Here is a 12,219-nt window from a genome sequence, read left to right as displayed (position 1 = left end):
ACTCATCAGCCAGAGTGAAGATTAGAACCACTAGTTTTCTGCATGGGAGGTGGATTAAGGTGTCAGACTGGACCAGATTTCAAGAGGACTCATCAAGATTTCTGAGTATGGGCAATCTTAAGGTTTAACCGGTGATTAATCGCTAGCACTGGTAAGCACATGTTGTCACCAATGGGAAACTAGAAAGCGAGAAGGATTGGGAGTCCTTCAATTCTCGCATGCCGTGAAAACTTAGTTGAATCTAAGTTGGGGAGAGACTTTTTATAAAGTCCTCCAAATGTGAGTTCTGGTTGGGCGGGGTGCAATCTCTTGGGCGCCTTGTCAACCAAAAGGGTATTCCAGTCGATCCGGCTAAGATAGAGGGCGTGATGTAGTGGGAGATTCCAAGGTCTCCATCTAAGATTTGGAGTTTCTTGGGTCTGGCAGTTTATTACCAGACATTTATATGGGACTTCTCCAAGATTGCGGTTCCTTTGGCCCGACTCACCAAGAAGTCGGTGGCCTTTTGACGGGGGCCTGAGCAGCAGGAAGCCTTCGAGACTCTCAGACAGCGGTTGTGCGAGGCACCGATTCTCACCCTGCCAGAGGGTGTAGATGATTTTGTGGTTTACCATGACGCTTCGATCACGGGCATGGGTGCGGTACTAATACTGTGGGGTCACGTGATAGTGGGTTTTGGGAACCAGGTTAGAGTTCCAATTAGAATTCAACTTCAGTTGAGTGTTAGGTTGAGTGCTTGTTCGACCCAGTATGGAGACTGTTGTAAGTCTGCAGATGTAGCCGTAGCATTCACCAGTAGCCAGATAGTGTTAGTTTTGTAAGTCTACGGGTGTAGCCATAGCATTCACTAACAGTCAGATAGTATTAGGGTGTTGTAAGTCTGCGGGTGTAGCCGTAGCATTCACTCGCAGCCAAATAGTGTTAGAGTGCTGTAAGTCTGCGGGTGTAGCCATAGCTTTCACTAGCAGCCAGATAGTGTTAGAGTGTTGTAAGTCTCCGGGTGTAGCCATAGCATTAACTAGCAGCCAGATAATGTTAGAGTGTTGTAATTTTGCGGGTGTAGCCGTAGCATTCACTAGCAGCCAAATATTGTTAGTGTTGTAAGTCTGCGGGTGTAGCCGTAGCATTCACTAACAGTCAGATAGTATTAGGGTGTTGTAATTCTGTGGGTGTATTCGGAGCATTAACTAGTAGCCAAATAGCAATAGTGTGTTGTAAGTCTGCGGGCGTAGCCATAACATTCACTAGTTGGTAGATAACATGAGTGCGTTGTTAGGACGCGAAAGGAACAGTAGTAGCCACCAGTTCAGGTGTAGCAGTAAGGATATGGAAATCCACGGATTGGATTTCGAGATTATTTGGATGGATTAGGTCTAGCTGAGCTAGTGATAAGACTGTAGGAAGGCAACTGCAGTTTTGAGATCGAGGAAGCAATGGATTGCTTAAGGTAGCTTGGCATATAAGGCTACAATTGGTCATGTAGCAATCACGTTAGGCGTGGTATGGTAACGTCTGGATTCGACGCATGGACCAGATCGGTTGGATCAGGAGGATGTTAGAGCCTCAGTAACATGATAATTAGTGGCAACTAGTTCCAAAGAAGGATTTTGTCCAGAAGTCGTGTGAAACGACTAGGTGGGAGCCCTTTTAGCTCAGCGACCGGGCTGGAACCCGGTATTTCAAATGACTGATGGATGAATTGAGACCAGGGAGGTCTCGATTGATTCTGGGAAGCTACTATATAGCAACATTCTCCTTCGGGCAGATCAGTGTTCAAGCAGTTTCAACATTTGGGCGGTGTTAGTGTGTGTGTTTTAGATTGCATATACAAATGGAATAGTTGGTTGATTGGGAAGTGACAAGTCACTCTCAGCGGAATTAGTTGAGCTTTGGCCGAGTCTAAGTGATATGCAAGGATAATTGGGTATGTGACCCTGTTTTATGGTGGGAACCTTGATTTATCAGGAGATGAGTAGGCTGCTGAGAGACAAATGAACTGGGTTCATCAATAATGATTCAGTATGGGCAGTCTGTCAGGGAGTCACACCATCTCGAGACTATAGATTTCAAAGTGACTAAGGTGATTGTAATGCAAGAAATTTTCTCATCTGAGGGTTTTGGAACCCTGCGAAGGATAGCTTTGGTTGCCCTTGGAAGGCTAGGGTGTGCCTAAGATGGTAACCGTGATACTAGAGTGGTTGGGCATGTAAGGAATGGTAAGAAATGATTTCGAGGACGAAATCTAATTTAAGTGAGGGAGAGTTGTTACACCCCGTTTATTTAGTAAATAAATAAACGAATTAATGAACGAATAGCATCCCTAAAATAAACAATTATTTATCAAAGGATGGTCTCAAAGGGCTAATTGTCACAATTTTTGAAGATGGGGGTTGTTTGGTAATTTATGGAACTTAATTTGTAAGGGTTTTCCAGGGATTGGGTTGAAAGGGTAAATATTGGATTACATTATGGCAAACTTCTAAGTGGAGCCGGTATATAACCTCATTATCAGTTAAACCCTAACCCTAAACCCTCCCTTGTGTAGCAGCTGTCACCCCTCCCCCTTATGCCTCCCAACCGCCGGCCGCCACCCTATTCTCCCTTGTTTCTATGACCGACCAAGCCATCGAAGGACCAAGATGACTGGCGTCGTTCCACTCCGCTGAAAACGTGAACCGCCGCTGCTGAAGAGGATGGCCGCCATGGAGCACCTTGTCAGATGACGGTCGGAGGGAACACGCCTGGGGGTGTCGATGTTGCTGTTTCCAGTGGATGCCGCCACTCCATTGTAGCACTACTGTTCTGCCGCTTCTCTTGTACCGTTTCGTCGTTGCTATAGTTCGTGGGTCTCCAGCCACTGCTGCCATCGATGTCAAGCAGGGAAAAGACCACCTTTAGCCACTGTTATGGCATCTAGGGTTGCCGTTGCCGTCACCGCGCACCACCAGTGGGTGGTTGCATCTAGGTTCTCGATTGCAAGTCGTGTGTGGATGAAGGGTTGGCTGGAAGACGCAAGAAGACCACCATGGCAGCCAACCATGGTGGTTGTCGCCGGGAATGCTTTTCTACCGCCACTAGCCACCGTGAAAGGTGGCTGCGGGCATGTGATGGTGTTTATGTTCGTATATCGGGATGTTATGAGGCTGTAGGAGCATTTCTGGGCAGGAGATCCGAAGAAAGACCCACCGCCACCACCGTGAGGTGGTGGCTGCCGCCACGTGCCACCGCCGGCCATCACTAGGTTGTTTATAAGTGTTTGTATTAGCGGGGGTGTGTGTGTGTGTGTGTATGGTTTTTGGAGTTTAGCATTGTAAATTGTAACAAAAAATGGAATAATGGAAAGAAAGTCAAAACCACCACCGTGAGGTGGTGGCTGCCGCCACTGGCCACCGTGTCGGGTGGCAGTGTGCCTCGTTGATGTTGTGATTTGGTTTGGATGTTTGGACAAGGGATTAAAACCCTAATGGGACTTGTAAACCCTAATGGGCCCAAAGAAGCCTTAATGGGCTTAGTGAAACCCTATTGGGCCTAATGAAGCCCTAATTGACATTAAAGCCCAAACATGTGTCTAATGGGTCTAATGGACCCTAATTGACCTTAGGAAACCCTAATGGGCTTAAGGACCAAGCTATTGGGCATATTGCCTAAGATGGGGATTGGAAATTCTCATTAGGTTTTAGAAAACCCTAATATTCGATTGATGGGATTGGACCTATCAGGACCCACATTTGGGCCATTGGAATGTAATTGTGTGTTAAGCCCAATCACACCATATGATTTATTTAGAAGAGTGATTGATTTAATAGATTATCTCCATAATGGGTTAAGTGAGAAACACTTAACCCTAATCGTCATTTTATGTGAACCCCTAATTTCACTTGGCTTTATTGTTGGGCCTTTCTGTTGGGTGTAACGCCCTATTCCTAGTACGTTGCTTCTGTGGCATTTATTTAGAAGTTTTTGAGAGGGACTCGACGAGTCTATGGCCCGACTTGTCGAGTGGGGACGAGATTTCGAGCACGTGTTAGTCGGCAGCCCCTATCAGAGATTTGTGTTTGAGGATGACAGTGATTACTTCGTTGTTGGAGCGGATCAAGGAGGCTCAGGGTGAGGGCCTCAAGGAGAAGAGGCAAAAGTGTGAGATGATAGTGGGCCGAGTAGCTTCGTTTGATTATGACAGTCGGGGATTGCTGACACTTCATGGGAGAGTGTGGGTACCGTACTGGGGAGGAGTATGGCAGGTGTTGATGGACGAGGCTCATTAGTCTCGATTTTCTATCCATCCAGGGGCGACGAAGATGTATAGAGATCTTCGACCCGATTATTGGTGGCCCTGCATGAAGCGGGATGTCGCTTGGTATGTTGAGAGATGCCTGACCTGCAGGAAGGTCAAGGCGGAGCACCAGAGGCCTCACGGAAAGATGCAGCCGTTAGACATTCCCGTGTGGAAATGGGAGGACATCACCATGGATTTTGTCACCAAGCTTCCCAGGACCGCACGAGGAGTAGATTTGATATGGGTAGTAGTGGATCGGTTGACGAAGAGTGCTCATTTTATCCCGATCCAGGAGAGTATATCGGCAGAAAAGTTAGCTGATATCTATGTGCGTGAGATCGTGGCACGTCATGGAGTGCCGGTATCGGTGGTGTCAGACCGAGATGTCCGTTTTACATCCAGATTCTGGAAGCGGTTTCACGACGATATGGGTACTCGTCTTCATTTCAGCACCGCTTTCCACCCTCAGACGGACGGGCAGAGTGAGAGGACGATTCAGACTCTCGAGGACATGCTCAGGGCATATGTTCTAGACTTCGGTGGCAGTTGGGATACGTACCTTCCGTTTGCGGAATTTTCGTATAACAATAGTTATCATGCGAGCATTGATCGACCTCCCTTTGAGATGCTTTATGGGAGGAAGTGTAGGACTCTGATTTGTTGGGGCGAGGTCGGTGAGCGAGTCATTGGGAGCACAGAGGTGGTGCTCAAGACGACCGAGTTGATTCAGCAGGTCCGTAGTAGACTGCAGACTGCGCAGAGTCGGCAGAAGAGCTATGCCGACAGGAGGCGTTCAGACTTGGAGTTCCGGGTGGACGATATGGTCCTCCTGAAGGTCTCACCCCGGAAGGGTGTCATCAGGTTTCGGAAGAAGGGCAAGTTGGGCCCCAGGTTCATTGGTCCTTTCAGGGTTTTGGCCCGAGTGGGTCGGGTTGCTTATCGGTTGGATCTTCCTGTAGAGCTTAGCCAGATCCACAACACTTTCCATGTGTCTCAGTTGAGGAAGTGTTTGGTGGATGAGTCAGCAGTTGTTCCCTTAGAGGATATTCAGGTTGATAGCAGCCTGAATTATATTGAGAGGCCGGTCGCGATTCTGGACCGGAAGACAAAGACCTTGAGGAACAAGGCAATTCAGTTAGTGAAGGTACAGTGGCAGCACCGGAAGGGGTCTGAGTGGACGTGGGAGGCTGAGGAAGAAATGAGAGAGCACTACCCGGAGTTATTTGCAGATTCAGCCGTAGGAGACTTCAAGGACGAAGTCTGAGACAAGTGGGGGAGAATTGTAACGCCCCATTCCTGGTACGTTGCTTCTGTGGCATTTATTTAGAAGTTTTTGAGAGGGACTCGGCGAGTCTATGGCCCGACTCGTCGAGTGGGGACGAGATTTCGAGCACGTGTTAGTCGGCGACTCGATGAGTCCATATTCAGGACTCGGCGAGTCTGCCTGCCAGGTAGAAACTCTAAATCCCCGGGTTTGCACCCTATTTAAACCACCTTATGAGCCCCCAAACTCGTCCCCTTCACCCTCAGAGCATCATTTAGCAAACCCTAATCGTTTCCTTGGTTATTTGTGCATTTTCTTGTGTGAATCTTGAAGTTTTGAAGAGAAGAAGGAGGCTAGATCCAAAGGAGAAGAAGAAGATCAAAGGTCTTGCTCCCATTTCAGAGTTCATTGAGGTATTAGCCGAATTTCCTTCTATTTCTATGATTGATTTCTCTTTAGCAAGCATATTTAGCCTCTTTTAGCCATTTCTTAGCTTGTTCTTGGTAGAGGGATCACATTAGATTGATTAGCCTTCGGATCTAGCCATGTTTCAGCTCCAAAATCATAGATCTATCACCTTTATGGAGCCATTTTGCATGATAACCATAGATCTACTCTTCTAAGTGCCTTTTTAGCCTTTATCTCCTTTTTCATGTGGATGTACACGTAAAGTTGGAAACTTTACGTGGTAAATCAGCCTTAGGAACTCAGATCTATAATTTGTATGCGGTGGTGTAGAGCGGAATCGAGTTTTTAGGATCTGCATGCATGTGACTCGGCGAGTCGTTCTTCGGACTCGGCGAGTCCGGTCGCGAGTCCCCGATCTTTACCCCCCTTTGAGTGATTCTGAGTGGAGGTCAGTGAGCAGTAGGATGGACTCGGTGAGTCGGAGGGTGGACTCAGTAATGGTGGGACTCAACGAGTTGTTCATACAACTCGGCGAGTCCAAGGCAATCTTCTTAGATCGAAGAACAACTTGTCGATTTGTTCATATGACTCGCCGAGTCGGATGAAGATTGTCTGAGTTCTTGGATCGAGAGGGTACTCGTCGAGTCGACGCCATACTCGACGAGTATCCACGAGTAGGGTTGAGAAGTGAGACTAGAGACTCGGCGAGTTGGCGGCCCAACTCGGCGAGTCAGGTCAACTGTGGGTTGACTTTGACCGAGAGAGTTGACTTTGACCAAGGGTAAAAGAGTCATTTTACCCCAGTGCAGTGTTTAGCATTTGATTGAGTGTGTTTATGGACTTGTAGCCGGGGAGTTACCGGAGCAGCAGATGTTAGCTTCCAGAGCCATTCACACAGCAGCCAGTTCACGAGGTGAGTCTCCTTTCAGTAGGAACGGGTCTACGGCCACAATGCCGGCCCGTTTAGTTAGCAGTAGTCCCGGACTCTGTTCCGATGCAGTATGCAGTATATGTGATTATAATAATTGATATGTGTTATGCTATGCCATGATCAACCAGTTCCGGACTTCGGTCCGATGCAGGGGACAAGGTCCCAGTCAGTTCCGGACTTCGGTCCGATGCAGCTAGTTTCGGACTTCGGTCCGATGCAGTCAGTTCCGGACTTCGTTTCGATGCAGTTAGTTCCAGACTCTGGTCCGATGCAGGGGATAAGGTCCCAGTCAGTTCCGGACTTTGGTCCGATGCAGCTAGTTCCAGACTTCGTTCTGATGCAGTGGGCGAGGCCCAGTATGTGCTTTATATGTATTGTATGGTATGTGGTAGTTTGGGGGAGCTCACTAAGCTTCGTGCTTACAGTTTCAGTTTTGGTTTCAGGTACTTCCGCAAGCAAAGGGAAGAGCTCGGGATGATGGCGTCGCACACACCTCAGCTTCACTTTTATCCTGGGAGTTGATTTAGTTTTCTTGATATGTTTGGATAACAGTTGTGATACAGTTTTTCTCACAGTATTTTATTATGGTTTTCGAAACATGCAGTATATGGTCTTGTTATGTGATACTCAGTCTCGTGGTTTTGTTATAATAAAAATCGAAATTTTTGGGTGGTATTTTTGGGTTGTTTCAAGTTGGTATCAGAGTCCTGGTTTGAGGGATTCGGATACACCTCTGGGTACATCTGACCTCAAACTAAGGGAAAGATAAAAAGATTTTCAAAAAGAAAAATGTTTTCGAATGAGATTTTGAAAAGCACTTAGAAAGAAAAGAATTTTTAAACAAGATAAGGGTGTGGTGCATGCGATCAGCCGAGCTTAAGTAAGTACTCCCAAATTACCAATACAAGTTTTATTATTATGATTAATTGTTCCAGTTTCAGTAGAACAGCATGCTAGTATAGGACTAAGGATCTAGGAGGATGCCTTATGTGCCTGCTATATGTGTTACAGCTTTATGAGAATTGCATGCTAGTATTGAGTAGACAACAGTAGGATAGCCTGTTTAGGTTATGCCTGGTAGCGCGAGCTTAGCATTGTATGCTAGAGTAGCTTCTTGTTATGAGAATAGTTTTGCCTGGGTATGTTTCCTTATTCCGAATGCTGCTTGCTTTGTGCTTTGTGGGACTCTGAGTGGTGGGAGTTAGCCATTAGATGAATACGTCACATCACATGTGATCAGGGTTGAATAATCTCAGAGTGCTGGATTTGGCCCTATTGCGCAGCTCTTGTCTGAGTCCAACCATTATAGGGACAAGTCTTTTACTCTAAGGATTATCCGAGCCTCATTGCATGTGATGGTATTCAGGTGGTGGCTAATTAGCATTACAAGGAGGCTTTTAGCAGTTGAGGACTAGTTTGAGTGGAGTCAGAGAATTCCCCTAGGGCAAGCCTAGGATGAGAGTAGCAGAGATCAGTAGTAGTACAAGTGACTTGGTGGAGTCAAGGCAGTTCTTGAGGAAAGTACGGATAGATGTGGAAGGTAGTATGGGCCCGTACTACTGAAAGCAGAGAATCCGTACTCGAATCAAGGAAGGCCGAGACAAGACCAGGGAGCTAGTAGTAGTATCAATGATCCCTTGAGATATTTTAGTTTTCTGATGTTGCTATGATGTGTTTCAGAATGGTGGTTTTGCGTCCGAGGACAGCAGACGGCAGTGGAGGTGCCGGGGAGGGATCAGGATCAGGCTCGGGGGACGAGCGCATGGATGAGCAGACCAGAGAGTTTCTTTCTTCAGAGATTACTCGTATCATTTTAGAGCAGACTCCTATGATCTTTGGTTCGATCAAGAAGGGTATCCTAGAGCTGATGGATGAGAGATTGGGCACCTTCCGTGCCGAGGTGGCGGCCATGATGGGGTCGCGTACACTTACATTCAGGGAGTTCAGGGCATGTGGAGCTCCAGACTATCACGGGGCGTGGGACCCCATAGCGAGTACTAGATGGTTGGCGGATGTGGCCAACGCGTTCCGCACTAGCAGGTGTCCCGAGGGGGACAAGGTCAGATTGGCGTCCTATCTTCTGAAGGACAGGGCACGGGATTGGTGGGAGGAGGTCGGACATACCATTGGAGATGATGCAGCGTTGAATGCCATGACCTGGGCTGATTTCTCTACTAGGTTCAGGGCGGAGTTTGCACCAGTTATTGAGGTGCAGCAGTTAGCTAGAGAGTTTCAGGACCTCACCCAGACTACAGAGACCGTGGCGGAGATCACCGCCAAGTTCAGGGAGAGGGCTCTTCTTGTTCCTCAGTATGCGGCCGATGAGGAGATGAAGAATGACCGTTATCATGAGATGTTGCGGAGCGATATCCGTCAGTTTGTGAGCCGGTCCAGCTGTAAAACGATGGATGACATGATTGCTAGGGCTCGGGAGAGGGAGATTGATCTCGAGATGGAGAAGAAGAGGAAACCGGAGGCGGTTTCGGGTACAGCCAGTTCGGGCAAAAAGCCAAAGGTTTCTGATCACAGATCCAGGAGTCAGTAGAGCCACGGTCGATGTGGCAAGTGTGGGAGATTGCACGAGGGGGTGTGCAAGGCAGGGAGTTCCGGTTGCTACAAGTGCGGTCGGACTGGGCATTTGAGCAGGGATTGTACGGCCCCTGCTACTGCCGTTGCAGCATCAGATCTGATTTGCTTTCAGTGCAATCAGAGGGGACATAAAAAGTCCTAGTGTCCAAGTTTAGCTGCAGTAGGGAAGGTGGCTGCACCTGCCCCTGCTACTTTGAGGATTATAGACGGCCGGCAGGGCCGAGCCGAGACGCCCGTGGCGAAGAGTAGGGCGTTTCAAATGACAGCAGAGGAGGCACGAGCGACTCCTGATGCGGTGACGGGTATGTATCTTCCCTTCATCTCTACATTATTATTATTGATTATTGCTTATGATTGTATGTTTTATATAGGGTCGTTCTCTGTGAACGGCATTTCTGCTATGGTATTATTCGATTCGGGGGCTACCCGATCATTCGTATCGCTTGCGCTTAGCAAGAGATTTAGCAGAGCTCCAAGGGAGCTGGATTGTCCACTAGAGGTTGAGATAGCAGATGACAGGACCGTGAGGGTCGCCAGAGTGCATAGAGGGTGTTCTCTTCAGTTGTTTGGCGAGCAGTTTTCGGTGGACATGGTTCCTATTCCCCTGCGAGGGAATAAGGTTATTATAGGCATGGATTGGCTAAGCCCCAACGGGGCGGTGATTGATTGTGAGCTTCAGCTAGTGAGGGTTCGAACTCCCAGTGGGGGAGAGTTAGTGATTCAGGGCGAGAGGCCACAGCGCGGACCGACCTTTTGTTCCGCCGCAAGGGCGAGGCGCCATTTTCAGCAGGGTTGCGCTGGTTATATACCTTATGTCTTGGATGCCCGGGAGAAGGGCAAGACGACAGTTGATGATGTTCCGATAGTGCGAGACTTTCTGGATGTATTTCCCGAGGATTTACCGGGAATACCTCCTGAGAGGCAGGTTGAGTTTGGGATCGACCTGATTCCTGGTGCGGCTCCGATAGCCAAGGCACCGTATCGCCTAGCTCCCCCTGAGATGCAGGAGTTGTCTACGCAGCTGCAGGAGCTGCTAAACAAGGGTTTCATTCGGCCGAGCAGTTCACCTTGGGGAGCGCCGATCCTGTTTGTGAGGAAGAAGGATGGGTCGCATCGTATGTGTATAGATTACCGGGAGTTGAATAAGGTAATGGTGAAGAACCGTTACCCACTTCTGAGGATATATGATTTGTTTGACCAGCTTCAGGGAGCGTCTTGGTTCTCCAAGATCAATCTACGCTCCGGGTATCATCAGATGCGGGTTAGGGATGAGGATGTGCAGAAGACTGCTTTCAAGACCAGGTATGGTCATTATGAGTTTGTGGTGATGCCATTTGGGCTCACCAATGCCCCAGCCGCGTTCATGGATCTCATGAATCGCGTGTGCAGGCCGATGCTGGATCGGTTAGTGATAGTATTCATAGATGATATCTTGGTATATTCCAAGACGCAGGAGCAGCACGAGGAGCACCTGAGGGAGGTGCTGGAAGTTTTGAGGAGGGAGAGACTTTTCGCAAAGTTCTCCAAGTGTGAGTTCTGGTTGCGCGAGGTGCAGTTCCTTGGTCACCTCGTCAACCAGAAGGGTATTTTGGTGGATCCGGCCAAGATAGAGGCCGTGATGCAGTGGGAGGTCCCGAAGTCTCCATCTGAGATTCAGAGCTTCCTAGGGCTAGCAGGGTATTACCGAAGGTTCATTCAGGATTTCTCCAAGATAGCAGTGCCGCTCACCCGACTGAGCAGCAGGCAGCGTTCGAGACCCTCAGGCAGAGATTGTGCGAGGCTCCGATCCTTACCTTGCCAGAGGGAGTAGAGGACTTCGTAGTCTACTGTGATGCCTCAATCACAGGTATGGGAGCAGTGTTGATGCAACGAGGCCATATGATAGCTTACGCCTCGAGACAGTTGAAGCCTCACGAGGCTAACTATCCTACCCATTATTTAGAGCTGGGGGCGATTGTGTTTGCCCTCAAGATTTGGAGGCATTATCTTTATGGGGTCCGTTGTACTATCTACACAGATCACAAGAGTTTGAGGTACCTTATGGATCAGCTTAGTCTGAACATGAGGCAGAGGAGGTGGTTGGATGTGCTGAAGGATTATGATTGTGAGATCCTTTACCATCCAGGGAAGGCCAACGTGGTGGCCGACGCCCTGAGCCGCAAAGTGTCGGCAGCCCCTATCAGAGATTTGTGTTTGAGGATGACAGTGATTACTCCGTTGTTGGAGCGGATCAAGGAGGCTCAGGGTGAGGGCCTCAAGGAGGAGAGGCAAAAGTGTGAGAGGATAGTGGGCCGAGTAGCTTCATTTGATTATGACAGTCGGGGATTGCTGACACTTCATGGGAGAGTGTGGGTACCATACTGGGGAGGAGTACGGCAGGTGTTGATGGACGAGGCTCATCAGTCTCGATTTTCTATCCATCCAGGGGCGACGAAGATGTATAGAGATCTTCGACCCGATTATTGGTGGCCCTGCATGAAGTGGGATGTCGCTTGGTATGTTGAGAGATGCCTGACCCGCAGGAAGGTCAAGGCGGAGCACCAGAGGCCTCACGGCAAGATGCAGCCGTTAGACATTCCCGTGTGGAAATGGGAGGACATCACCATGGATTTTGTCACCAAGCTTCCCAGGACCGCACGAGGAGTAGATTCGATATGGGTAGTAGTGGATCGGTTAACGAAGAGTGCTCATTTTATCCCGATCCAGGAGAGTATATCGGCAGAAAAGTTAGCCAATATCTATGTGCGTGAG

The sequence above is a fragment of the Lactuca serriola genome, chromosome 3 (assembly GCF_051521515.1).
Source record: "Lactuca serriola cultivar US96UC23 chromosome 3, Lser_US96UC23_V15, whole genome shotgun sequence".
Taxonomy (NCBI): domain Eukaryota; kingdom Viridiplantae; phylum Streptophyta; class Magnoliopsida; order Asterales; family Asteraceae; genus Lactuca; species Lactuca serriola.
This window is presented reverse-complemented; position numbering follows the sequence as displayed.